Source organism: Crocuta crocuta, unplaced genomic scaffold (assembly GCF_008692635.1).
Source record: "Crocuta crocuta isolate KB4526 unplaced genomic scaffold, BGI_CrCroc_1.0 scaffold35, whole genome shotgun sequence".
Taxonomy (NCBI): Eukaryota; Metazoa; Chordata; class Mammalia; order Carnivora; family Hyaenidae; genus Crocuta; species Crocuta crocuta.
In genome coordinates, this window is record NW_027530625.1 from 8063721 (window position 1) to 8089725 (window position 26005).

The 26005-nt window shown below is 48.3% G+C and overlaps 1 protein-coding gene across 6 annotated transcripts in view; it reads right to left on the reverse strand.

The window, feature by feature from the left end:
• The window catches only part of MED27 (mediator complex subunit 27), a 256683-nt gene that overhangs the window by 191310 nt on the left and 39368 nt on the right, over nt 1-26005 (reverse strand). The window lies entirely within an intron of this gene.

Consider the following 26005-nt stretch of genomic DNA (forward strand, 5'->3'; position numbering starts at 1 on the left):
CTAACATTTTGCTTCAAGGAACATATTTGTAAGAGGAGGAGACAAACGGGAAAAGAACCGTGGACAAGGTTGTCGGGCACGGCATTACGTAACGAAGGAGAACTGGGAACAGTCGAACGCCCGACAGTAACTGGGAACTTGGTTAAGATAATGGAAAGAAGTTTATAGCATCATCTTGTTAACTAAGATACGGGTTACACTATCAACGGAGAGACACTTAAAAACGTGGTCTCTTAAATGTTAACAGTACATTCCTAAGTAGTAGAACTTAGGTAATTTTCACATTCTACTTTATTTTTTCACTACTATCCATCCATACATGCTTTCCATAAAAGGCTTTTTTAAAGCCTGTGTCATTTTTTATAATAAGATCCTGAGGGATTCCTTAAAGACAAATTAGCTCTGGGAACTCTTGCTAATAATAAAAGCCATGTAAGTGGGTAGTTTACTCGAGTAAACTGGGAGCACCAGGTGGCTTATCATCAACATACATGGAACACACCCCAGGTGGGCCCCAGCATTCAGAACCACTGGGCCACCGTCCTCAGTGGTGAAGATACGAATGTCCATCCTAAGAACAGCTTCCTCAGTACAGCCTACAACCGAGTACACACACCGGGTACAAGCTCAGGTACAGGCTCGCTGCAGGGAACTGGACGGGGAAATTCACTTCACTGGGTCTAGGTGTAACTGTAACAATACAGTGTGGGGGCGGGGTAAGGAGGCAAAATACTTTAAATGCGCTCTGGGTCTGTGGCCTTTGCTTTGTTCTCGGCATACTGCTCAGGACACATCACTTTACTTCTCTAGACCTGAATTTCGCTATTGGAAAAGAGAAGAAACACTGCTTAATTCTAAACCAAACAGGACTTCTAAAAACAAAAAATCCACTTTACTGGGTTAAAATTTACATGAAATAAAATGCACACATTTTAAGCATACGGTTTGATGAGTTTTGATCACGTATGTACCTGTGAATCTGCCGCCTCCCCTCACGGTACAGGTAATGTCCATCACTGCAGAAAGTTCCCTCGTGCCCCAATGAAGTCAGTCATCCCCCCCCCCGCCACCCCCAAATCTTACCATCAGGAGCTTTTGTTCTAAAATACCACTCATCACCCTCCCTCTTTGCCAAGTGCAGCTGATATCCGATCTGACATGTGACAATGATTGCCATCTTCCTTTTTTAATCCCATACTTTTGTATTTTAGATTGTAAGGTTGTCATCAATCTCTCTATAATAAAATTATCCTTGAAAAGTATCGCAATTTTGAACAGACGTAAACAAAACACTCAAATGTGAAAATGCCAAGCTAAGAGTTTGGATTGAGACCATTTATAACATCCAATATGTTTCTTCCTCCCTTCTCAAATTAAGCAAGGTCTTTCAAACATTTATTTAGAATTAACTAAACACACAAATAGTATTTCACTCTGAAGCTCTGAATCAATTTCTTTTAAAACGCTCTTCCAAGGCATAGATTTCCTTTGCAGAGTCAGCTACATTACAGTTCATGGTAATCAAAGTGGTGACCACCATATCAAAGGGGCTAGGCCCTGGATGCAAAGGGTAATAACATTCTGAAAAATAAATGGACTTACCTAAAGCCACTGGGCTGCACACAAACAGAAAGTGAAAGAAAACAAAACCAACTAAAATGATCTGCTTCTTGAAAGTGGCTATAAAAATGAAGATATCCAGTGACCCAGTAAGACTGAAATGTCTCTGTCTGGAGCATCCATATTGCTTTTTAACAGGCTCTTGATTTACTTGGTCGATTTGCTGTGGGAGCCTTATGGGCTACACAATACAAGACAAAGATGTATCACATTCATAATGAAAATGGAGCTCTTCTCGGGGTGGAAAGGGGGGAGCATAATTTGACTCTAACAACTCATCTTAGACCAATGAATTTTGCTCAAATTTGTTTTTCTCCTACAGATTTCTTAAGTGGGAAATCAATGGAAGCAAGGGACAGTACAAGTTTGAAAGACAATGTTTCAAAATGTCAGCTACTTGGGTTTCGATCCTCCCCACCAGAATTTGCAATGAGTGCAATATGCATGGGGCTTCATGGAATTAAAGGGAAAGACGGGCTTGGCAGGGGTCCCCTCCTGGCTCAAGGAATCGGCTCTCGCCTTGACTCTCCTTCTTCCTTGTATCTTATTAGGGCCCGTGCAAGCTCAGCCATTCCGGCCCTGCTGACTCTGCCCATGGCAGAGTCCTGCTAACTATGCAGAGTGGCAGGGTGATTTTGCCCACCTGGCATCATTTTGATCATTTGCTCAAACAAACAAACAAAAAACCCCAAAGAGGAGAAATGCATGCTCACTACTGTCTTTTAAAGGGTTCCTTTAAACCTTCTGCCATCTTGGGCACTCTTAACATAGAGCGCACCTCTCAGAGCACAGGGAGACTCTTCTTCCCCAAAAAACAAAACCTGCCCTTCACAGCTGACTCACAGTGATTAAGCGACATTTGTTAATCATATATATGTATCCTAGTTTCCAGGAACACAGCTCTGACTGTCAAGATCTATAAGGGGCCCATTAAATATTTACCAAACCATCTTTATAATGGGAGAAAAGGTCAAAGTTAATAAAACTGACAGGCAGATCCTGTCCAACTGGATTTATACATTATTTAAGCACCAAATACTCCATTCCATGAAACACAGTTTAGATCTGAAACGACTCTTGGAAAACATTCACTCAGCCAATGGTTCTAAAACAGCAGAAGGGAGTTCAGAGTGAATCCACAAATTAACATTAAGAACATATCACTCCCCGAAATACTGCCATAAGTTTTCAATTACAGGTTCTGTAATATTTTCTATAAAAATATATTTCAATAAACATACTTCGCTCCAAATGTCTGTGGCATGGAAACAGCTCTATTTCAAAAAGCAACTTATCAAAGTTCTCATGTGATTTTCCTATCCAAAATCATTTCTCCACTAACTAGCAAAAATAAAATGAAAGAGGGTGAGAAATAAAACAATCCTTTCTTTTAACTCCTACATCTCATGGCTGTGGGCAATGGGAATGTCTGCGTGGCCAGTATTTATTTTCTGGTAAATTGCCACTCTGTAGTAACAGCTTTTTCAGGCTTGTTTGGATCTGGAGAACATTTCTCTCCATTGCAATTTTGCTGTTACTATCAACTTCTTATTTTTCCATGACTGACGTAGGACTTTTCAGTAGGTTTGCAACCTATAGCCCTTTCGAATCAATTATGTCTACTAATTACCTCTAAACCTGGGAAAATTTCAACAACTTGTAATGAGCTGGGGAGAACACCTCTTAGAATTGGGAAAATCTTGATTTCCTGGATATTTTCTTTAAAGTCACACTCTCTTCTTCGTGATACTAATCAGGCAACGATGCCAAGTGTTATCAGATAAGGTCCCTGTAAACTGAAACATGCAGACCAACCACCTTTGTAATCGGTGTCCTCTTTAAAGACGCGATGCTGGAAGCTGTGTGATGTCACACGCCTCCCTTCCCTCTCGACAAAACATGCATCACATCTCCTCTAGCGCCGGAGTGTCATTCCACTGGCTTCTGAAAGGTGTGCCCTGGGCATCTGGCTTCACCCTACGACGGTGAGGCCACGTCCTCACAATTTTGTGCATCAAAGTCGACAACCCTTTTCTCCCGGATGGCCTCATTCTTTACAGAATCTGCCTTTAAGCAAGTCTAAACTACGGACGCCTAAATTCAATGAGCTGTAATATGTTTCAAATTACAAATAACAGCACATACTGGGAGGAATATTATTAAATTATAAATGCCAGGATTCAGACGCAGTTTCTGACGTAAGTCTTGGGTTCAGAAAACCACAGGAGCAACGCTCTCATTTGGTTGACTCTCCACTTGGCTCACTGTCTTCCACACTGTTCTCAATGTTTCCACCTGCTCCAAGACACAAAGGATCGGTTCTACAATGGACAGACACTGGAGGAGAACACAGAAGCAAAGCCATCATACCTATCACGTTCAATACACTAATTAAGCCAGTGGCATTCAATTAGGCCTAGTACTCAGAAGCTGAAATGTCTGCTAAAACCCCCCTGAGGTCCACGGTGTAACATCTATCATTCCCAACATTATCCTGCCCGTGCCAAACGGCCTGCATCCCACTTTAAGAAGACCCGACATTCAAAAGTCTCAAAATTTATCAGCCAGGTCAACCAAGGTTTCATTCTCCCCACTGTGAAAATCATGATTTCCTTTTCAAAGATTCACAAAAGGCTTCTTTTGAGGAATGGGAGGGAGGGAGAGCAAGTGTTAAAAAAAAAAAAAAGTTCTCCTAACCTTAGGGTATAGTTCACATTATCTTTAAAAATCACTTCGTGTATAATTACATGTAAGTTTCTAAGACGGCTAGCAAGACATACTGGCACTTCGGTAACTACGCCCTTTGGGTAAGGAGTGAGGACTAAGTTAAATTCTGGCTGGCTTAGGGGCCGAAAGGAGAAGAGGAAGAGATCAAGAGGCCAGGGAGGCCCCCCCCCACCTCTCCATCTCCTCCCCCAGCCCCTCCAGGCCAGCTTCCCTTCTCTGAGCCCTGGGACTCGGCAGCCAGGAAAGGCAGCCTGTGTTATTTCCTGGTCCAGGAGTGAAGCGAAGCCGGCCTCCTGGGGAGACATTTCTTGAGGGCGCAGACCTTGGTATTGATTACTCTGTATTCTCAACAGTATCCAGGGCAGTGCACTGCATACAGGACAAGCTAATGAATTTGTCAAGTGGTAAGTGGACTGGCAGATGAGCGAAACTGCTGTGGCCTGGCCTGGCCTGTCACTGCAGCCGATCTAGAGAGCAGAATGGTCCCATCAGACAGACCGCATAAGGCTGGCCACTTACAGAGGCAAACACACTGCTTCGCAGGAGCTCACTGTCCCGGCACAGCCACAAGGACTCCCTTCCTTCCTCCTGTTCTAACTGCCGAAGGCGGGGGGTAGATCTAAACCCCTGTGCGGGCTTGAGTTCAGGGAAAGGCATCTTACAGGGACTGTACTTCAAATCACAGAATTCTAACGTCAGAGAAGGGCCTTGGAGACTCCAGCCTCCAGTCACCCCCATCCCCGCTGTATAGGACTCGGGCTCAGGGAAGTTGCTGGCCCAAGGTCACACATACCCTGAGACGGAGGCAGGCCGTTCAGGATTCAGCTCCAATGTCTTTTCCCGGTGGGACTGAGCGTGCTGCAGCCTTCTAACCGGAGGTCCTGACATGTGTCACCTCTGCTTCGGCTGGAGGGCACGGTGACTCCTCCCCCACGGGGAACGAGGCTGTGCTCAGGGAGCCTGGTGTTCCTAAAATCAGTGGGGCCCGCTGGCCGGTTGGCGCCCTTCCCGCGGCCCTCTTTCATGTCCTGACAGGCCGCACGTCCTTCCCTTCTATGGACTCCAGTCATGTCTCAATTGGCGAATTTGAGGAAGTTCTAAATTCTATCATTTGAAGGTTTTAATATCATTCATGGTCAAAACCTTGGAGAAAAGAAATCAAGAAACCACAGAAACCTCAATATTGTCCAAAAATCTAAATTCTAGACTCTCCAAAAACACATCTAGCCTTCCTGGCGTCTCTGCTACTGTTCCGTGATGGAGCATCGGTGCTAGGGCCTCAGAGCTTCTATCCGTTCTCTAACTGTCCAGGACAACCCACACATATCATCCTTTTTTACTCAGGGATGATAATAGCCACAGTGTCACTTCCCGTGCCAGTCACTGACCAAAACAGCCAGCGCGGTTGGCATGAGTATGTTGAAAATCCTTCCCAGATGCACCCAAGCTCACAGCCCTGACCTTCGGGCCACAGAACACGTGGGTCAAGCTACACCCCACGTAGCTGGAAAATGCGGATGTGGCAGAGGGTGCGGTGGGGGCTGCTCTGAGACTCCCAGACGGCCCCTGTCTCCCCTAAACCATTAAACTAAAACCAGTATTTGTGCAAAACCAGGAGGAACACTTCATCGCTACTGTGAGTTGCAAGGCCTTTGCCCCTCATTATTGAAATAGATTTTGTTTCCAGCTAATGAGAAAAAAAAAAAAAACACATGTATTACGATAATGCTCTGATGCTTGTTTTGAACATAACTCCGAGAGACAAGCGAGCCTGTTATTATCTGTGCCAAGGAAAACAGCTACAGAAAAATACTATGAATCTAATTGTTTTGCTTGGGGTTTTATCTAAATATTAGATAATGGTATTAGCTTCTTTCCTCCTTTTATCTCCTAACGCTTCTTTCAAATGGCCAACATTAAAAAAAAAAAAAAAGAAAGAAAAAGAAAAAGAAAAACAACCTTAGATTTGAGCTTTTATGGGTAAATGATCTTTTTACTTGGTCAAAACGGCATCAATAAACCATAAGAAGGAAGCCTCCAATTTATTTGCCTATTTGTTCTCCGCCGGGAAGCTGGGTTTCAGGCCTTTCAATTACCAGGACGGCGGGACCTGAGTCAGAGCTGCGCTTCGGCCCAACTGTGGCATCGTTTCCATGCTAAATGCCGCGTGGGCTTCTTTTCTCCTGCACACAAACCCTCAAGTGTCCGAACTTCACGAACAGTCAAAGAAGCAAATAGGATGAGGAGCAGCCTTTCACTTTCTTAAATCTCTGTAAGGTTCGGGGCCATCTGGAATGGCTCCTCTATTGCGTCCTAGAGCTCACACATTTATTAATAGGCCTTTCTACACAACTGCTCCTATTTACACTACAGCTGTGTGCATGTTATCAGACTTCGGAGGTGCCAATAAGCTGGAAGAGGGATCACTCATCCATCTGAGTGAACTCACCGATGAAGCAAACTGCCACTGTGGCTAAAAATGGAGGAAATCACCACCATGGGGGCTATCGGTAAAGGAAGAGAGTAAAAAGACAAAAGAAGGCAAAGAAGGAAAGGCGGCGGACCGGGGTCCATCAGGATCTGCGTTTCTCCGCCGCTGTTACTCCCCTCAAATGTCAGACCAGGCCCTCAACCTGTTTACCCAGTGCGGTCCCAGAAAGCGACGCACAGGGTCCTGGAGAGCGATGCATAGGGTCCTAAAGGAAGACCCTGTTGGACGCTCCCCTGACCACTTAAGACACGGACAGGAAGTATAGTTCAGATCAAGGCAACACGTAACAAAGTCCCAACGGAGAGAATCCTGACAGATTACGAAAGCATGGTGACAATGAGAGAGGACATGACCTCTGAAGAGGGATGACATGGTGGCATTCTGTTCGCCTGTGCTCCTGTTAGAGGGAAAAGTCCGTGTCAGATGGGTCATCGTGTCCTTGTCTCCAACTAAGCTTGAACCAGCCCAGAACAATTACCCCTTTACACACTATACACTCAACAAAAACAGAATGTGTGTTTGGCTTTCTCTGCTATGACCAAAGAAAGAAGTAGGAGGGAATAACGACACATCACAGAATAATCTCTAGGCTTCCACCAGAAACGCAGAACGCTAGTCTCTAAATGCACACACAAGGCCTACAACGAAAGTCTAAAAAAGGAGGCTAGGATTCTAAGGCCCCTTCTAACACTGAAATTCTATGATGCTATAAATGTTTCTCTTAAGAAAACGCAGTTCTGAACCTGACTTCCTAATATAAAAACCAACACTGGTGAAATTTAAATATACTTATGAAGTGCAAACATCTTCCTAGTCACTAAAGTCTCCAACGAGGCAATTACTGAGGGGTGGGGAAAAGGCTTTCATGGCGTCCAGAGCTTGGTATTAGCAGAAACCAAGGGGCGTAATGGGCACAGGATGTTTATGGACCTACCAAAATCCCTTGTTTGTTATTCTTCCCAAACATCTGCAGGGGAGGCATGGGGGAAGAGCTGAATGTTCCATACAACGCATCTAGCTCTGGCTATTTCTCTACCTTGCCCCTCCTCCAAAAGGTGGGGGGGGGGGTTCAACTGAGAATAAAATGAAAACCACTAGACACATGTGTAGCCCAAATCTAGACTGTGAATGCCAAGTCTTTGTTCATCATCTGCCCAGTTGTCACTAAATAGATTTCAGTCAAGAAACCAGTAAAGATGATTTCTTTAAACGATCATCCCAATAAATCTGAAATACGAGTAGATTACCATCAGCTTCTCTCCTGGGCAATAAAAGTGATTCCAACGCACCTTCCAATTCATTCAGGTTTAGCTGGAGCCTCGCTCTACCGCCTGCCAGTGCCACCAAGTGCCCACTCCTACTCCCAGCACCACGTTCCTCTCCGTCACACACAGCCCCCATCAGCCTCCCCCTCTCTTCCAGAAGCCACCTGTCGGCCGCGGAGGTGACGGGCTGCCTGTCAGGGCTCTGGTCTGACCTCCCTCCCCCCCGGCTTACTTGGGATATCAAGTAGGAAGAGGCAGGGAAGGAGGAGAGGCAGTGCAGAGAAAACTAGGAAGGAGAAGGGGAAACAGGGAGCCGTGTGATCATGGACTTTAAGATCCAGAACTACGATGTCAGACAAAGTGAAAAGAGCAGGGGTGGAGGGGAGCCTGGGTGGCTCCGTCGGTGAAGCCTGGGTTTCGGCTAAGGTCATGATCTCACGCAGTTCGTGAGTTCAAGCCCTCCTTCAGGCTGTGTGCTGACAGCGCAGAGCCCGCTTGAGATCCTCTCTTTCCTTCTCCCTCTCTCCGCCCCTCCCCGCTCATACACGTGCATGCGAGCTCTCTCAAAATACATAAGCTTTTAAAAAGAGAGAGAACAGGAGTGGAGGAACAGTTGTAGGAATTAGACAGGACATATGCAAAAGCCTTACACACAGTGGCCAGCACGCCATGGGCAAAGACAGGGCTGATCTGGTGATGATCAGACGGGACTGCACCCAGAAATTCGTGTCCTCCAACAATGCCAGAATGACCGCATTTTCACAAAACTCATCAGAGGCATCATCTTTTAATCAAATACTGCCTCCCTACACACGTCAGATCAACTGTAATGGAAAAGAGAAGAAAAATGCACCTGACAGGCTGTTGTGAATGAGCAGCTACAGTGAGAAGGAACCCAACTCGATTCTCATATGACTCAGAAGAGTCCACCACACTGCTGATTGGCCAACTCTGAGTTAAAGAAAAGGAAAAGGAAAAGAAAGGAAGCAAAAGAAAAAAAGAAAAAGAAAAGCAATCCAGAGGATTCGTTGGGAAACTCCTTCAAACACAGTGTGGAAATTGTTCTTTTTAATCTACACACAACCTAAATGCCCAGAAAGTTGGCTTACCCTTGATGCCTTAAACACTCAAGTTATAGAGTATTTCTTACGCAAGCCACAAAGTGTTCAGCACTGGAAGATCAAAGTCTCTCTGCAGACTTCCAGGCCTGTTGAAGCTTTTTTGTTGGTGTAAGTTCTGGCTGTGATGGTCCACAGGTACACAAAAGTATAAGAAGTATAAGAAAAGGCAAAGCAGATGTCAGCCTAAGTGCTGGCCTTTTCCTATGAAAAATATAGGGCTAGGGTTTTTTCTTTTGAAATAAAAAAAAAAAAAAAACCTAAAATCATACCTACTAACAGAGGGTATGTTTTTGGTTTAAAATGAACAATACAGGTCAGAGTGAATTTCCTACAGATCAACGCGACCTAGGCATCATTTCTACTATTGTTGATCTAATGGAGAATGCAGGTATGTGGTCAACTGTCTGGACATAAATCACAGGCCCTGTGCTTAACTGACTGTGTGACCGTGAGTGAGTTATTCAACTTCCCAGAGCCTCTCTTCTTCCTCTTCTATGACCAGGGACAGGAAAGCTGGTCAATACTACTTGGTTACTCTAGAAGCAATCTGGGGTTTCACTAAACAAAACCGCGCGCAGTGTCTCAAAGTTAGCGAGGGACTGGTAAGTCCATGACAGTGCTGAGCAAAATGACTGGCACAAAATACACACTCAATAAAGGTTAATTGTGAGTATTATTAACAGGCTGAGGTTGCTGAGCCATTAACAATTAGACTAAGTATCAAGGGTGACTGAGCCAGTAACGGGAAGGCCTTGCTTCCAACAACAACAACAAAAAAACACCTCAGAGGAGATGGACCAGCAAAAAACAGGCCGATTTCTGGGTGGATCTGAGGAAGAGGAGTTATGGGGATGGCTGGACCAGTGAGAGTGGATGGAGCCCTGCTTTGATCTGCAAGGTACTGACTCTCATGATGTTTGAAGCCCTACTGGAAATTTCCAAATCCTGCTGTGAAGAGCAATCCAGGCAACCAAAATTGGGACCAGCAGCACGCAGCTGGGAACGTCAACAGTTAACAACATGTCTACCCCCAACCGCATCCATCCAGAAGATCCTGGATGGGGAAGAAGCCCTTTTTTATAAGGCTGATCGTTACAGAATTTGTGTGTGTATATCTCTCTTTAAACTTTTTCTGAACGGGATGCCTCAAGACGTCCAGAGCTGTCTCATCATTTCAGAAGCCCCCCGGGCCTAGCAGAGGCACCTAAACAGGTGTCAATAAATATTGGCTGAGAATAAAATGGCTTGAAGGATGCAGAGGCCAGTGCTAGAAAAGGGTGGATTTAAAAAAAAAAAAAAGGTTCTCTGCGTTTAGAAGGTCAAGGTCTGCCTTGACCCTGTCTTCCCTCCATAAGGGAAGATAAGAGCCCCATGGAGCTCCCCCGTCTTCACTGCTATATCCCCGGTGTCTAGAACAGCACCTGGCACACTAATACAAAAATAATAACGATAACAGTCAATGTCCACATAGGACTCACTGTGAACTGTCATTCTAATTCCTATAGTCAAATTAATCTATACAACCACTCCATGAGGTAGGTACCATGATTCCTATTGTACAGATGAGAAAATTGGAGCACACATGGTAAGCGGCTTGCCCAAGATCACAGAACCTGTAAGAGGCAGAGTCAGGGCCGGGACAGAGACAGCCTGGCTCCGGGATCCCTGCTCTGTAACCACCACGCTACATGGCCTCTCTGGAATTTCACGTGTTCTCAAGAATTATTTTTTTACTTTTTTTTTTTTTTTTTTGAGAGAGAGAGAGAGAGACAGTGCAAGCGTGGGAGGGTCAGAGAGAGAGGGAGACACAGAATCCGAAGAGAGGCTCCAGGCTCTGAGCTGTCAGCACAGATCCCAATGCGGGGCTTGAACCCACAATCCATGAGATCATAGCCTGAGCCGAAGTCACGCTTAGCCAACTAAGCCACCCAGGCGCCCCAGGAAGTATTTTTTTAAACAAATGAACATATAATCAGCATGACTGAGATCTGAACTAAATGACAAATGCGGTAGGAATTTGGGATTCTGAATCACGCACAAGGTCTCCACAAAGAGAGGAAGGTGACAGCTCGGCCTTTTCAGGCTGCGATGAGCAATCCCACTCAGCCCACAGAGGTTTGCTGTGCGGCTCCACGGGACGTGGGGACAACTGGAGAAGTGTCCACAGCCAGGCCGCCTGGGAAGCCGGAGCACCGCTTACCGCCGTGTAGGGAAAAGCTCCGACAGTCCCCGCCACGCTCCCCGCCGCCGCAGCCGTGCCTTCTGAGCCCCTGTCCCTTGCTGCTGCTTCCGACTCCACCGCAGGCCACCTGCTGCTCCCCTCGCCCTTGTTCACACCCGGGCCTCACCTGCCGCTGTGTGAGCGTGCGAGCGTGTAAGTGCGCGTGTGTGCACACCTTTTCGTCCACTCAGTGCCTGCTGGGGTCTCGAACAGTAGAAACAGAGGAGGGGACGAGAACCTGCCAGGACAGAGCATCATTTTTTCCCGCAATCTAAAAGTGCACAGCAAGTCCTGGAAGTCAAAAGCTTTCTCATCAATGTAAGCACTGAAACTCCTTTGACAGCAAAAACTGACATGAACTGACGCGAGTCTATTTAAATCTTAATTTATCTCACTTAATGTGTGAATAGTCTAACATTTTGCTACATGATATGTGATTGCAGGGAGCTGCCCCAGACCCTGCTGTAGAAATGAATGCGATATGTGGTGTACGAACCACAGTAGCTTTCCAGAATCCAAAGTATTCTAAAATCCAAAATACATTCAGATCCCTAAAACTCTGGAACAGGAGCTGTGAACCGGGGCCATGCAGTGGAGAGTGGGGTCCCGGGCACAGTGCCCGTGCCAGCCTGTGTTTCATAAACTGTGGGTGGCCTCTAACTTAGGCACCCATCCCTGATCCAAGTGGCCGCAGTCATTCTAGAGAGTCACGGGGCCCAGGGCATGACAGACCATGTCTCCACCCCAGGTCACTGCCCCCTCCCTGCCACTCTGACCAGCTTCCTTTCCGAGAACACCTACACTCACTCCTGTCATAGGGCTCCCTTCGCTGGCTGTCCCCTCTACCTGGAATACTCTTCCCCAATCTCTGCAGGCCTGCCTGACTTCTCCTCATGCAGGTCTCAGACCTGCGCTTCACCTTCTTAGAGAGCTCTCTCTGGACACCCAAACTCCTCCAGGTACTTGCTCGCATGTCGTGGTGTTTTGCCTTAATCATAGCAGGAGACCCAACTGGGTATCTTACATGAGTTGTTGGGTTCTTTGTTTAGTGTGTATTTCCCGGAGCTCACCACCCCCTCCCTCCATCCCACACTAGAATACAATAAGCAGAGACCTTGGCCATCCTAGTCACTACTACGATTCCAACATCTAGAACTACAGCAGAGTAAATAGTTGTAAAGAAATGCCTGCTGAATAAATGAATAAATACGAAAACACTGAGAAGACTCCTGCAGGCATTGCGGGAACCGCGCACAGCCAGACCCACACGCCCTGCCCAAACAAATTAAAAATCCATATTACTCCCAAATGGTATGGATTTTTCACATCTTCTGCGGACTCTGTTCAGTAGACCATTGGGGGAGGGGTGTGACTGGAGGTTCTAAGCAGGGACTGGTGCAATCAAAGGCACTGCAGCCTTCGGGTCATTTCTCAAAGTGCAGCCGGAGGTCACCTGCCCCAGAACTACCTGCAGAGTGCTTACCAAAAACACAGACCGCAGGCTTCCACGCCAAATCTGCCGATCAGTCTTCCGCACCAGAAGGAGCACACTCTCTGAATTCAATCCTAGCACAGTCTCAGAAATACTTGTTGACTCAATGAGTCAAGAAGTCACCTCTGCCTGGGACCCAGCAAGAGCATGCTAGAAGGAAAGCTCACAGATGGCCAACAGAGGGATGGAGCCCTTGCTGGCCCACCACACGGACCCAGGGTTACAGTAGGGGTGCGGTAAGCTTCTGACAGTCGAAGAGGCAGCCATCTTGCCAGCTCCTGTGGAAAAACTGGCTGCTTCATGCATGTTGGTGGCCACTCATGTTGTTGATCATGCAAGTTGTTGGTCACGTATGCTCTTGATCATGTATGTTGCTGATTACGCATGTTGCTGATTGCATATGTTGTAGATCATGCAAATTGTTGGCCATGCATGTTGTTTGATCATGCAACGTTGCTGGCCCTGCATGTTGTTGATCACATATGTTGTTGACCAGGCATGTTGTTGGTCATGCATGTTGTCGATCACCTATGTTGTTGATCATGCGTGTTGTTGGCCATGTGTGTTGTTGGTCATGCATGTTGTTGGCCCTGTGTGTTGCTGACTGCATGTGTTGCTGATCGTGTCTGTTGTTGGTCACGTGTGCTGTTGATCATGTATGCTGTTAGCCATGTATGTTGTTGGCCACACATGCTGTTGAAGAGCAGGGCGGGGGGGCAGCACATGGGGATGAGCAGCAGACCACAAGAGGGCTGCCGAATTCGGCACCTATGCTTGCACACAACTCCACCTGATTCAGCGAATACAGAACATGCACTCTGGGAGTCTTCAAATAGTTAAATTTTCAATCTTTATAAAAAAGAAAATCCATCAGATTTGATTGATAAGTGTACTTTTTAAAACTAAGAGTAAAAAAGTGAAGATTGGCAACATTTTTCGCCATATAATTTGCTTTCTTTGCCTTTTTCCACAGCACTGCACATAAATCAAAGAAATGTTAAAGAGGCCCATATATCACCACCTGGCATTTCAAAACTATTTACCAAGTCTTTAACAGGCATGGGCCAGACTATGGAAAACCATGACCAGGGAGGCAGAAATTAAAGGGAGCAAATTAACTCAAACACTGACAGAGAGTTAATTAAGTTTACAAATAACTCTCCGATGAGCAAATTATGATATTTAATAAGAACGGGGTTACAAAACATGGAGGAGTGTGGGAAGGAAGACAAGCCAACAGAGTTTTCCAAACAAGAATAATGTACATTTGAACAAGCTGCCTTTCTATGATTAAGCACAGAAATCTGGGAACAAGGCAGGGGAAATGATGTTTTAATAAGGTACGAAGCAGGCCTGTGAGCTGCATTTTGCATTGCCCTTGCAAAAGAAAACAGAGAAGGAAAAAGAAGGGGAGGGTTGGCCCGAAAGTTCCAGACCAAGGGATACAGGCTACCGTGGGTGAACTGCTGCTGACGGCAGCACAAGGTCACAAAAGGTAGATTTCAACGGGCTGCCTTTCCCCCACAGAAAACACGAGGCTCCCTCAAGGCAGAGTACTTAAATCGGTAGCTCAGGTCCTAGGTTTCAAGGACAGGAAGGGATATGAAAGGCTTGACCTGTCTGCCTTCATCGGCTCTGGCTGCTGTAACAAAATACTCTGGACTACAGGGCTTAATCAACAGACATTTCTCTCTCACACTTCTGGAAGCTGGGAAGTCCAAGATCCAGCTGCCACAGATTCTTCCGTAAGGGCTCTTCTCCTGGCCCGTACGTGGCGGCCATCTTGCTGTGTGCTCACATGTCGACGTGTTCTTTGCAGGTCCACACAGAGAGAGAGCACTGGTCTCTTCCTCTTCCTCTTATTATGGGAGCTCTGGCCTCACAGCCTCAGTTTACCTAACTACCTCCCAAAGACCCCCCCCACCTCCCAGTAATGATCAACACCGGGTCAGGACTTCCACATAGGCATGTTCAGGGGACACCTTCAGTCTGTAACACCACGCATCTGTTCGAGACGGCCAGTCACTCGCCACCGCCCTGAGAAGCAGGGGGGGCTGCGCTGGCTCCAGAGCCACCCTCTGTGCAGGGACAGCGTCACGGCACTGCCTCCCGCAGCACTGGCTGCCTGGCTCTCCTGTCCCGCCATCTCTTAATTCTAAGGGAGTGGCTGCTTCTTTGAAAAGTTCAGCTTTTAACACTGCTGTCTCCCACCAGGTACTCCTGCCCTCGACTACCCGCTCCAGAAAAGCTAACTGCTAACAACCGTAATAACAAGAGAGCTCCACTGAGAAAGAGGTTTCAAAGCCAGCTTGTACGTAAAAGAGGGGAAAAAGGTCAGTCTTTTCTTCTCAAGAACTCAGCATTTTATCATCTCTCCCGCCTGCTACATAATGAAATGGTAGCATCAGACAGATCTTCTTAGAAAGCGTACCGGGAGCCGAGAGACGCGTTACTCCATTTCAAATCAGCAACGTGCAAATGTCTGCACGCATTTCTTAGAATCATACAGTGAAAAGGAGACCTTCATGGGAAATATAAACCCATTACATCGAAACGTGCTTTTTAAAATACAAAGTTAAGATGATATAAAAGGAAAGCAAGAGTGTATCTAAGCCAGGAGCCAGAGGTCTTCATGTTGTACACGGAAGAATGAAGTCCTGTTCACCCCCACTCCCCACTCCCTCCCCAAACCACTAAAATGACAGCAGAGGGATGAACACCGGCTGTCAGCCCACAAGGACAGAGCGAGCAGGGGGCAGACAGGAGCAGAAAGAGGGGCCGGCCCCCTCTGAGAAGACAGGAAGCAGCAACGGGCCAGCACTACCCTCAGCAGAGAGGATGCTGAAAACTTGCCCTGCACGTGACGCAGGTGGCAGGAGGGGAAAGGTCAGCAAAGAACAGGTTCACGTGGATGGCAGAGTCCCCAAAGACCGAGGAGGTGGGGGCACCTGGTGCGCTGGAGGGTCCGTGTGGGGTTGGGATGAAAGCAGATGGACTGGTTACGTCTCTTCTAAATACCCAAGTGACTGCTCCCATCAGAAGCCCGGAGGGTTTCTCTCTGGAGGGGCTCAGGGCTGGCTGAGAAGAGAGGGATGAATCTACACTCTGAATGGCTAGGCAGCCCCCCCGCCCAGAGCCTTCCCAAAAAGGAATGACCGCCATAGTACACTACGTGGCTCAGCTATAAGCAACATCTCACAGTCCTGACGATATAAAAACTGAGTGTCAGTGAAAGCGAAGTGATGGAAAGAAGGTGGGATAGGAAGAGTCAAGTCAAATCGTTATCTTCCATCGTGGGGTCAACGGACAGTGTCTAAAACAGCAGTCCGAGCAAGCGATTTAGGAAAATGTGGGCAAGTATCCAAAGAATCAGTTACAAGAGTTGAAAGGAGTTCCCTCTGGCGAACGGCACGTGGCACAGTCAGGCTTCGAAATCCTATAGGATTACTTATTCGCCTCTTTGTATTCCTTTGATGAACGTAAAACTCATACTGGGCGGGGGGACTGAGCTGCCAAGGCAAGCAGGTCCCGAAAATGTGAGCCCCTGCACTCCAAAATGTGTGTCATTGCCTGGGGATTATTAGTTTCCTATAGTAACGCTTAATTTTATTACAAGTTTTACCGCCACAGTTAAAGGCTTTTACAATAGCAGATGCCTTCCCTCCCACACATCAATTAATCTGCAAATTCACTCAGGTTGCAGAAATAATGAGGTGTGGAAAGCCTTCTCCGCTGGTGAGCGCTGCCATCAGAAGGTGGACTCGGTGGGCGAGGTGCGAATCCGGGGCCGCGGGCCAAAGTGGCCTGCCTGCACCCAGGAAAGAACACGCTGCAAACACGCTGCCGTCAGCCCCCGGGGGGCCCTGGACGTCCCAACCCTGGCCTCAAATCAGGGCCAAGAACGCGGCCACCACCTTGAAAGCTGGGAAACGATGGAAAAACTCCACAGAGACACGCGGGGGAGTGAGAGACCGTCTACACCTCATGGAAGAAAAGCATGGCTTTGAGGCTCCTTTTTTATAGGTTCTCATTCGGTGTTTACCAGGAAAGCAAACTTTTTGAGAAGAAATGATGTGGCAACTCCAAATTTCCACTTTGGACTGTAATTTGGCAAAACCACCTATCAAGCCCACACACTCGATTTTTTTTTTCCTACTTTCTGAAAGAGCCGAACCGAAGTAATCAATGTTGTTTCAAAACACAGGGGTTGAAAATAGTTCCTCAGCTTCTGGCTCTGCCAAAGAACTGTCTCTCCTCTGATTTTCCCTCAAATCCTTTTTTTTTTAAATGACCTAAATGATAAGATGAACAAGAAGACGCTTTTTCATTTTCACCTATACAAATAACATTTTGTACAGAACAAACTATCAGCTGCGGATCTGGGCTCCCTGGGGAGGCAGAGAGCCAAGCCGGGAGGGGGCCTCAGCCCCCACCGCCGCGCTCAGTTTTCCGGGTGCCACTTGCTCTCGGAAACGGCTCTTCTGCACCCAAGCCTCTCTTAGCTCTGTCCCTAAACCTTGCGTGGGGAGAGGCCACTCTCCCCACGGCCACAGCCTGGCACTGCACCCCACGCTGAGCCTTCTCTCGAGTCCGTGATAAATTGTCTAAGTGTGAATAAGCATTTCAAAAGGCTTCCTGCTTTGAGATTTCGCCTTTCCAACAAAGGAAATCAGTGGCTACGGCAGCCTGACAGGTAGCAGCAACGACACGTTTTCTTCCTGGCAACTGGTCTGGACTAGAAGTAAACTATCACTCAAATGCTTTTCATTCCCCACCCGCCAAAAGCAGTCTCCTGCATGGTGTCTGTCTCTCTAAACATGCCACTCTATTAAGGATGCTCGACGTAGCATCTGGGTTTTGAGGACAATAATTTTCTTCACACGCTTATGAAAGCAATCCAGAGTTCCCCTGACATTTTCTGACCCGGCATTGTCTGTAAAGGGCACAGGTTAACAATGTTTAAGAAAAGATCACACACAATATATAAATCATGAAGATTCCCGGACGTTGTGTGGTCCGGGGCTTCAGACTCAATGCCATATTACCAAGAAAAGAAACCGCTTTTCTTTTCACTTGCGTACCATACTGGGCTCAGGAAGCACCATTAAAATGCCAACAAAGGCATTTCGGGATCTACAATCATTTGACATTTTTTCTAAGAAAATTTAAATTTGAAAAACTGGTAAATTTAGAGTCTTCTGAAGTGCCACCCACCTCCCCTTCCACTCCCCTAAAAAAGGGCAAGAAAATTCATCATCAAAGGTTACCCTCCGTGGAATGTCATCAGAGTGTGGCATTTCAGCACATACATTTGTGTACATGACTCTCCAGCTGTTCGTGAGATCTCTGCTGTCACTGGCATAACCAGGAGTCAATCAGGGAACGGCGGCCTCCCTGAGCTCCTCTTTATTTTCTCTCTTTGTCAGTGGAACTTAGATCCTTCGTGTTCTGCCTAAGTCTCTTGATCCCGTTTGGCATGAAAGTAAGGGGAAGACACCTACCTACCTTCCTACCTTCCTTCCTTCCTTCCTTCCTTCCTTCCTTCCTTCCTTCCTTCCTTCCTTCCCCACCGCCCTCCCTCCCCACTCGAGAAGCCAAGGACGTTCATAACTTGCTGATTAAAAATACACTATTTTTACTTCAAAAGTTCAACCATAACACATTCCCTTCTTTAAAAATTTTATAGCATCTACACTTTCAATTTGAGACTTTTCATTCATACTAGGTGAGCCTCTTATGTTCTATATTAAATGCAAGGCATGTGTGATCAGCACTATTAATAATATAACAGTGCCAATCTCAGAAGCAGCAACAGAGCGCCAATCCACAGCCCTGCATGAATAGATTCGCAGCCAGGAGAACCACTGCAGCCTTTATTAAATACATGGGATGAGGAATGCGGCTTACTGCTCTGCCCCTCCCAGCTCGAGAATCCGGAGGAATTTTCCCCTTCTTCCCCGAAGGCATAACATATCATTAGGTCTCATAAATATAAACAGATCTGAAACAGAAAGCAAGTGATTACCTTTATTAGATTAAAGCGAGAAAGGGAATGTGAGTTTAAAAGTATTCACGGACAAAACAAGATTACAAATTCATCAGAATGTATCAGATGCAAGGATTTAAGGTCACAAAGGCATCTCTTCTGACTGTAACGGTACAACAAACTCTGGTCCCCCTTCTCCCAGAACTGGGTTCCTCACAAAGCCTGCCCTTCGCTCTGATGCCACCACAGAGCTCTGTGCAAGGACACAACTTGAGAAATGTTCTCTAGAAATGTCTGCAGGAGAATCACGAGGTACGCCTCACTTCCAGGTCCAAAACAGGGCTAAAAATGAGCAGGACATAAGACATGAGTCTTCAAATGATAGCTTGGCTTCTTGCCATGTCTCTGCAAAGACGTTCGGCGGCCCCTCCTTGCCTCCGCAATCTCACGTACCCGTTCACTCAGGGGTGGCTGGTTCCTTGCTCCGCGCGCAGTGGGCTCAGCAAGGGGACCTAACGAGGCACTGACCGTGGCCATCACCCTTCTCCTGTCTGGCTATGAGCACAGGTCAGCGAGAGAGAGGACCGAGGTAGGAGGACATGACACATACGTGTTCGCTGTGGATTGTCAAATTGCCAACGTGAAAAGCGGGACTGTTTGGGCTGAGACTTCAGCTCTGCACACTACCTGTGCAGGTGGCGAAGCTCCTTCGCAGCACAATAAACCCACCGGAGCACACGCACGCATACACAAGCATACACACTCGGGTGTGCAGTGTGTCAACGGAAACCACGAATCAAGGCCCCGAGTCGAAGTAACTTCTAAGACAGGAAGAACAGCCTCTAGAGGTCTGCTGTGTGCCAGGCGCTTAGTCCTCCCCGCACAATAAAGGTGAAATGAAACCCACTTCACCCGTGAGGAAAGAAGCTTAGAGAAGTGAAGTCGCCTGCCCAGTCACACAGCTGATCTCAGAGCCAAATGAGCCCAACCTGCAAGTTTCATTACTAAGCTGTGCCGCCTCGCCAAACGGAATTTCATTTACTCAATTATGAATAATAATCAGTAATAATAAACACGTACTGTGGATCCAATACACCTGGCACTGCTCTACGTACACCGTGGGGGAGAAAGCAACGAACAAGGCAGGAACCCCCACCCTTGTGCGGAGTATGCTCCAGAGGAGGGGCGGGCAAGATGATAAACAAAAGGCATCAAGTAAAACACGGGAGATGATGTACATGACGGTAAGAAGTACGGAGGGAAATAACGGGGGGCAGCAGATGGGAGTGGGGCAGCAGGAAAGGGCTGCAATATCAAATGGGGGGGCCAAGGAAGGCCTCTCTGAGGAGGTGCCCCCTGAGCCACGATTTGAAGGATGCAACACATCCTTGAGGCAACAAGGAAACTTCTGACAGAGGGGATGCCGCCACAGTCCGTCTCGCACACCTTGACAGTGAAGACTCCAGAGAGGGGGGCTTCTGCTCATGAGGGCCGCATGTTACACACGCTTCCCTTCCTCCGGGCACCTGCGGGCACGTGAGCAGGCCTCTGGCTGACTGAGGTTGGTGCTAAGCCGGGACCTTTCTTCGTCCAGTTTCCCAAAATCCATTCCACGCAAGGAGTGGTCCCTTTGGCGCTGCTCAGCACACACAGCCTCCTGCACCTGGTTATATACATAAAGGTAAAAATGCGGCACTGCGCTGCGATCGCCCGTGGGATGAGGAAAGACCTAACACCCAGACAGTGTACAACATGAGGCACTCGTCTCTGCTGGCGGCCAGTGTGAACTGGGGCAACTCCTCTGAAGGGCAAGGGGTCAGTATCTGCCAAAATGGCACATACAGCCGCTCCGGGGCCAGCAGGGGGACCGCTCCTCTAAAAACTTATCACACATCAGGGCAAATGCTTCCACACCCGGGTATATGGTGTAGCACCGTCTGTGATAACAGAAGACCGGGGACCTGCGGTCCCCTACAGAGAACCGGCCACGGTACATCCGTAAAGTCGACTCTAACTACCTGTTCAAGAAGGAGCGTGTGAAGGTAGCAAGGGTGAAACAGGGGCCTTCCAAAAGAGCAGGTCTGATAACCACATTACAGCCAAGGATGAGGCTGCCTTCATTCTTAAGAACGAAAGGGTCGGGATAAGGTCGATGTGCTCTCCAGTGCTATCGCAGAACTTTCAGGAAGGTACCATGTGCAGGGACAGCAATGGAGCAAAGGTGGCACATTGAGGTAAAGAGGAGAGTTTGATACACTACTCTGATAACCTTTCTGAAAGTCGGAAACATTTTTGAGATTAAAAGTTCGAGAGACATGGGGGCGCCTGGGTGGCTTAGTCAGTTGAGCGTCCGACTTTCGCTTGGGTCATGATCTCGCGGTTCNACACGCAGACCACAGGATCCCCTCCAAAGAGGAGCAGGTGTCCGTGCTGATGCAGAAAAAGGCTGAGAGGGGTCAGACGACTTGTCTTCATGTGTGGGCGACAACTAGGCCAAAGCTTCAGGCAGCCAGAACTCAACCAGCACAATGTCCCCTGACCCAGAGGACCAATAAAGCCAGATCCAACATGGGTCAGGGGTCAGGGGACTGTGCGGTCCACGCCTCCAGTCCAGCCTAGCGTGAGCCAACGTTCTGAGCCATCCATCTTTTTGGATGGCTCCAAAAGACCAGCAGGCTCCTCCAAAGTGGGGGTGGGGTGGGGGTGGGGGGTGCAAAATGAAATTCATGGGTTGGATTGTTTAAACCCAAACGAGATATTTTGGAAACATCTGAAAAAAGCTGCAGAACAAAAACATTCTCTGGCTAACATTTAATAAATGAAACCACTTCATTTTCCTAGGCAGGTGGTTGCGCTCTGAATGCAGGTCTTTCGGTTTACGTGTTACCGTGTTCTAACAGGGTTAGTAATTACTCCGTCACCAGATCAGCAACCCCTGCTTCGGAAGACAGAACAGGAGGAAATGATTTTAGGTTTGAATCCCGGCTCTGCCACTTACTACCTGGATGATGCTGGGCGAGGGCTTTAGCCCCTTTACCCCAGGTTCCTATCTGTGAAACACAAATAACACACACACACACTTCGTGGGGCTGTCGGCCAAGACTCAAACACGTCAATCGCTACAGGAACAGTGCCGATTCCGTTTCCAGGGACGTAGCTTTGGACCTCAAGGAGCTTACAGTCTGGAGTAGGGACAGACTTTCAGTAGATAAGCCCCTAAACTACAAGGGAACGACCTTCATGACAAACGCCTCAAAGGCAAGGCACAGCTGCTAAAAGCCTACCCCACAAGGACGTTTCCAGCAGAAGGAACAGCGTGTGAAAAAGCAGAGGCAAGGGAGCTTGGCATGTTGAAGAAAGCAAACGAACAGTATGTGTGAAATGTGCGGTCACAGCGCCAGGCACAGGTTCAGCACTCAACAGAGGCCAGGTAGTAATAACAGACTGTGCTCGGTAACAAGCATGCCCCTTCCCCTCATACTCACACAGCACTCCACTCATCGTGGGGAGCGGCAGGCTACGTCACGATGCGCATGTGCAGACTGGAAGTAAGTGCCATCTTAATTCCTGGGCTCACTATGTATAGGGTTACTGTATACTGGGAACTTCCTCGAACACCTTTGAGATTTAGTGTCACCTCCCGGAACGCAAGTATGAACAGCTGGGTGAGAAGCTCTTCAGGCTCACGGATTAGGTAGGTACCAGGGCCTAGCTCATTCAGCCCAAGGCGCCTGCACAAACACTGGTAAGTGAGGCTTTTAGAACACTGGCTCTAGCAGTTGAAAGACTAGTTACCGGCACACAAAACAAACAGCGAGCAACTGAAATCCACGGAGTGGCTGGTAATTCCTATTTCAAAACCTAAAGCTTGGCTGGAAAGGGGGACAGGTGGCCGTGCACTGTGCAAAACAAATCGACGGCAACGACGGGCTCAGGCGGGCTCTGGTGGTGCCAAGAGCAAGCAGGGGCCACCGCGCCGGTGCAGTGCAGTGAGAAGGGCCTGGCAGAGTCTCTGGGGAGCAGCACGAAGTGACAAAAGACCAAAGAGGCAGGGTGCCCCCCAAGCTGTCGCAGGTCGCAGTTCGCAGCAGGGCATCTCCTATGCGTGGGCTCTGGCTGACACACAGCGTGCTCCCTTCCCAGAAAGGAGACGAGAAGACAGACTTCCAGAGCAGCAGAGACCTGCCACCCGCCTCCTCGACCCCAGCTAAATCCTGCCGGCCCTGCGAACACGACGTCCTGGGTGGGGTGAGGACAGACCGGGGCGCACCAACACGGGTAAAATGCAAACGATTAACGGCAGGTCCGGTGGGGAGGACATGCCAGTTCGTCCAGGACAAGCTGCTATTTGAAAAGAGAAAACAAAGGCCCAAGAGGAAAGTGGTTTCACCAAGGCTCTGCTTTCACCCATTTCTCATTCATTCATTCATTCCTTCCTTCCTTCCTTCGACAGCTATTCACCGGCTGCTCCCTAGGATGTGCCAGGCGTGGTCTCCGCACTTGGGAAGCATCTGTGCCTGAAGTGCACAAAGAATACCTTGTGGTAGAGGAAGCCAGCAAACAATAAGCTCTTTTTTTACATGCCTAAAATACATGTATGGCAGATGAAGTGTTTTGGTTTTTACGACGTGCACAGCAGGGGCCATGGGGTGGGGGGGGAGTACTTGAGAGGATGACTTCTGAGCAAGGACTGGAGAGTGAGGACATGGGTCCTGGGGTTTGTGGAGGAAGAGTGGCTGGCTCGGAGGCCCTAGGGTGAACCGCGAGCACTCCTGGCATGTTTCAGAGTCAGCAAGAAGGCTGAGGCTGGAGCAGGGAGAATCACAGGGAGGGACACAGCAAGGGGCCTGGGGTGAGATGGGAGTAACGGAGGGCGTTAAGCAGAGGAGTAACTTGCCTTTCCTTGCTAAAGAACTCTAGGGACGCCTGGGGGTCTCAGTCGGTTGAGCGTCCAACTTAGGCTCAAGTCATGATCTCACGGTCCACGGGTTCGAGCCCCGCATCGGGCTCTGTGCCTGGAGCCTGGAGATGCTTCCGATTCTGTGTCTCCCTCTCTCTCTGCCCCTCCCCCATTCATGCTCTGTCTCTCTCTGTCTCTCAAAAATAAAAGTTAAAAAAAATTTTTTTAATAAAAAAATAAGAAAAATAAAGGACTCTGGCTGCTGGTTGGGAACAAACCGTAGAAGCAAAATGAGCCAGCAAGTCCATGGCAGGCCCAGACCAAGGCTGTGAAGGTCAACCTGGCTGAACAATGGCTTCAAATCTAACTAAGTGGCATTATTTTGGGTCCAGTGCTTCCCACGTGGATTACTAAATTGCAAGGGATGCCACAGAACAAAGAAACTCCCCACAGAATAAATGGTTGATGATTTTTAGATGGAGAAGAACTTCTCAAGCTTGAAAGCAAAGTAAGAACACGATGAGAACCATTAGATTTGATGCACAAATGTTTTAACTATTTATCATCAACCTACCAATCACTGAGTGCATGTGCAAGGTGTCAGGCACCCGGCTGAGAGGTGGGAGAGCTCAGGGTAGGGCGGGGCGGGGGGGGGGGGGGGGGNTATAACGTAGGCTCTCAGGCCCCGGGTTCCTCACCTCTAAAAACAGAACACTAACCACTGTGCACACACCTCAGGGCTGCTGGGGATTAAATGTGTTAATTCACGCACAGCACCGAGCACGGTGCCTGAAACATGGCAAGTGCTCAATGGACATCGGCCACCGGCATCAGCCGAATTCACATCCGGGCCGTCTGATGTGAAGGCCACACCACGTCCACTTTAGGAGGGAGAGCCCTACTTCAAGCAAGTCCTCATGAACGACAGATGAGGGAGAGGAGGAGCCAGGAGGCCTGTGTTTCCCTGCACAAGAATCACTCCCTGAGCAGCCACCACGTGCCGCACAAGGGGAAGGTCTAGGGACAAAGGCACACCAGACTGTCCTGCCTCCAGAAGCTTTCGGGGGGACATGCTTCACCCTGTAACCACAGGTAGTTCCCTTTTGAAAGAGGAACCTCTACGGCCTCTTCAGGCTCTCCAGCTCTGAAATGTCATGATTCCGTGTTTTTTCTTGTTTTGTTTCATAAGATCACGGTAGGGGGAAGAGTATCAAGAGAAAAGTAGGACATTTTGCTACACAGAAAATAGACAACATACGTTCCCCTTCACTTTATGACGGGATACATTTCACTCACACTGCCACACAGTATCAGCCACTCGCACATCGCTTTCCAAAATGTCAGATACAAGTTGATTACGTGTGAGATTTCATCTTGTGCTCAGCATCAGCCCCCACACACGGGCCAATCGACACTGAACAAACCTGGGCCTTTCAAGCCGTCGGAGCCTCATTCTCTTCCCCGCGGCAGGGAAATGAATTATTAAAAGATGAAAAAGCCAGTGCCGTCACCTTTCTGCTTTCTTTCCCAATGGGAGAATGGTTTAAACCCAACTAGGTAACAGGCTGCCTGGCAGGTTACTTAAGAAGAGCCGTTTACTAAGCAGGCGTCTATCTCAGTGGACGCTGAGGGGTGGGGCCCCATGAACAGGCCACCGAGCTGAGCAGCTCCGCATGGCATGGGAGAAGGTGTCACCTGACAGCAGCCTGCCCGCGCACGTGTCCCCAGGCAGCTATAAATAGGGTCTGAAATCCATACGTGGGGCAAAAGTGTGACGCAGCAAACAAACAGCAAGGCAGCATGTTCACTTTTAGTGCGGCCCTGACGGGAACCGGCGGCAGAGCCGAACTAAGCCCGTACCTTGCAGCCCATCAAGGCTGAAATCCGGATCAAGGACACGATGGTCCCAATAAGTGTTCAAACTGACAGAGCGTCACACAGACTCAGCAGACTCTGCCTCTTACCGCCGCATGTCCAGCACATGCACTTCAATACACCCGCCACCTCCGGCTTCAGGATCTCCCGGCAGCCTCCGCGGCACTGTCACGGCCCTCGTTTCATTAATTTCAGAGGCTTGTCCTAGCATTTGGCCTCTGTGCTGAGGCCGGGCGAGGGAAGGGGCCGGAGCCTTGCTCCGAAGAGCAAAGGGTCAGGGCGCCGGGGCGGCAGCTCACAATCTATC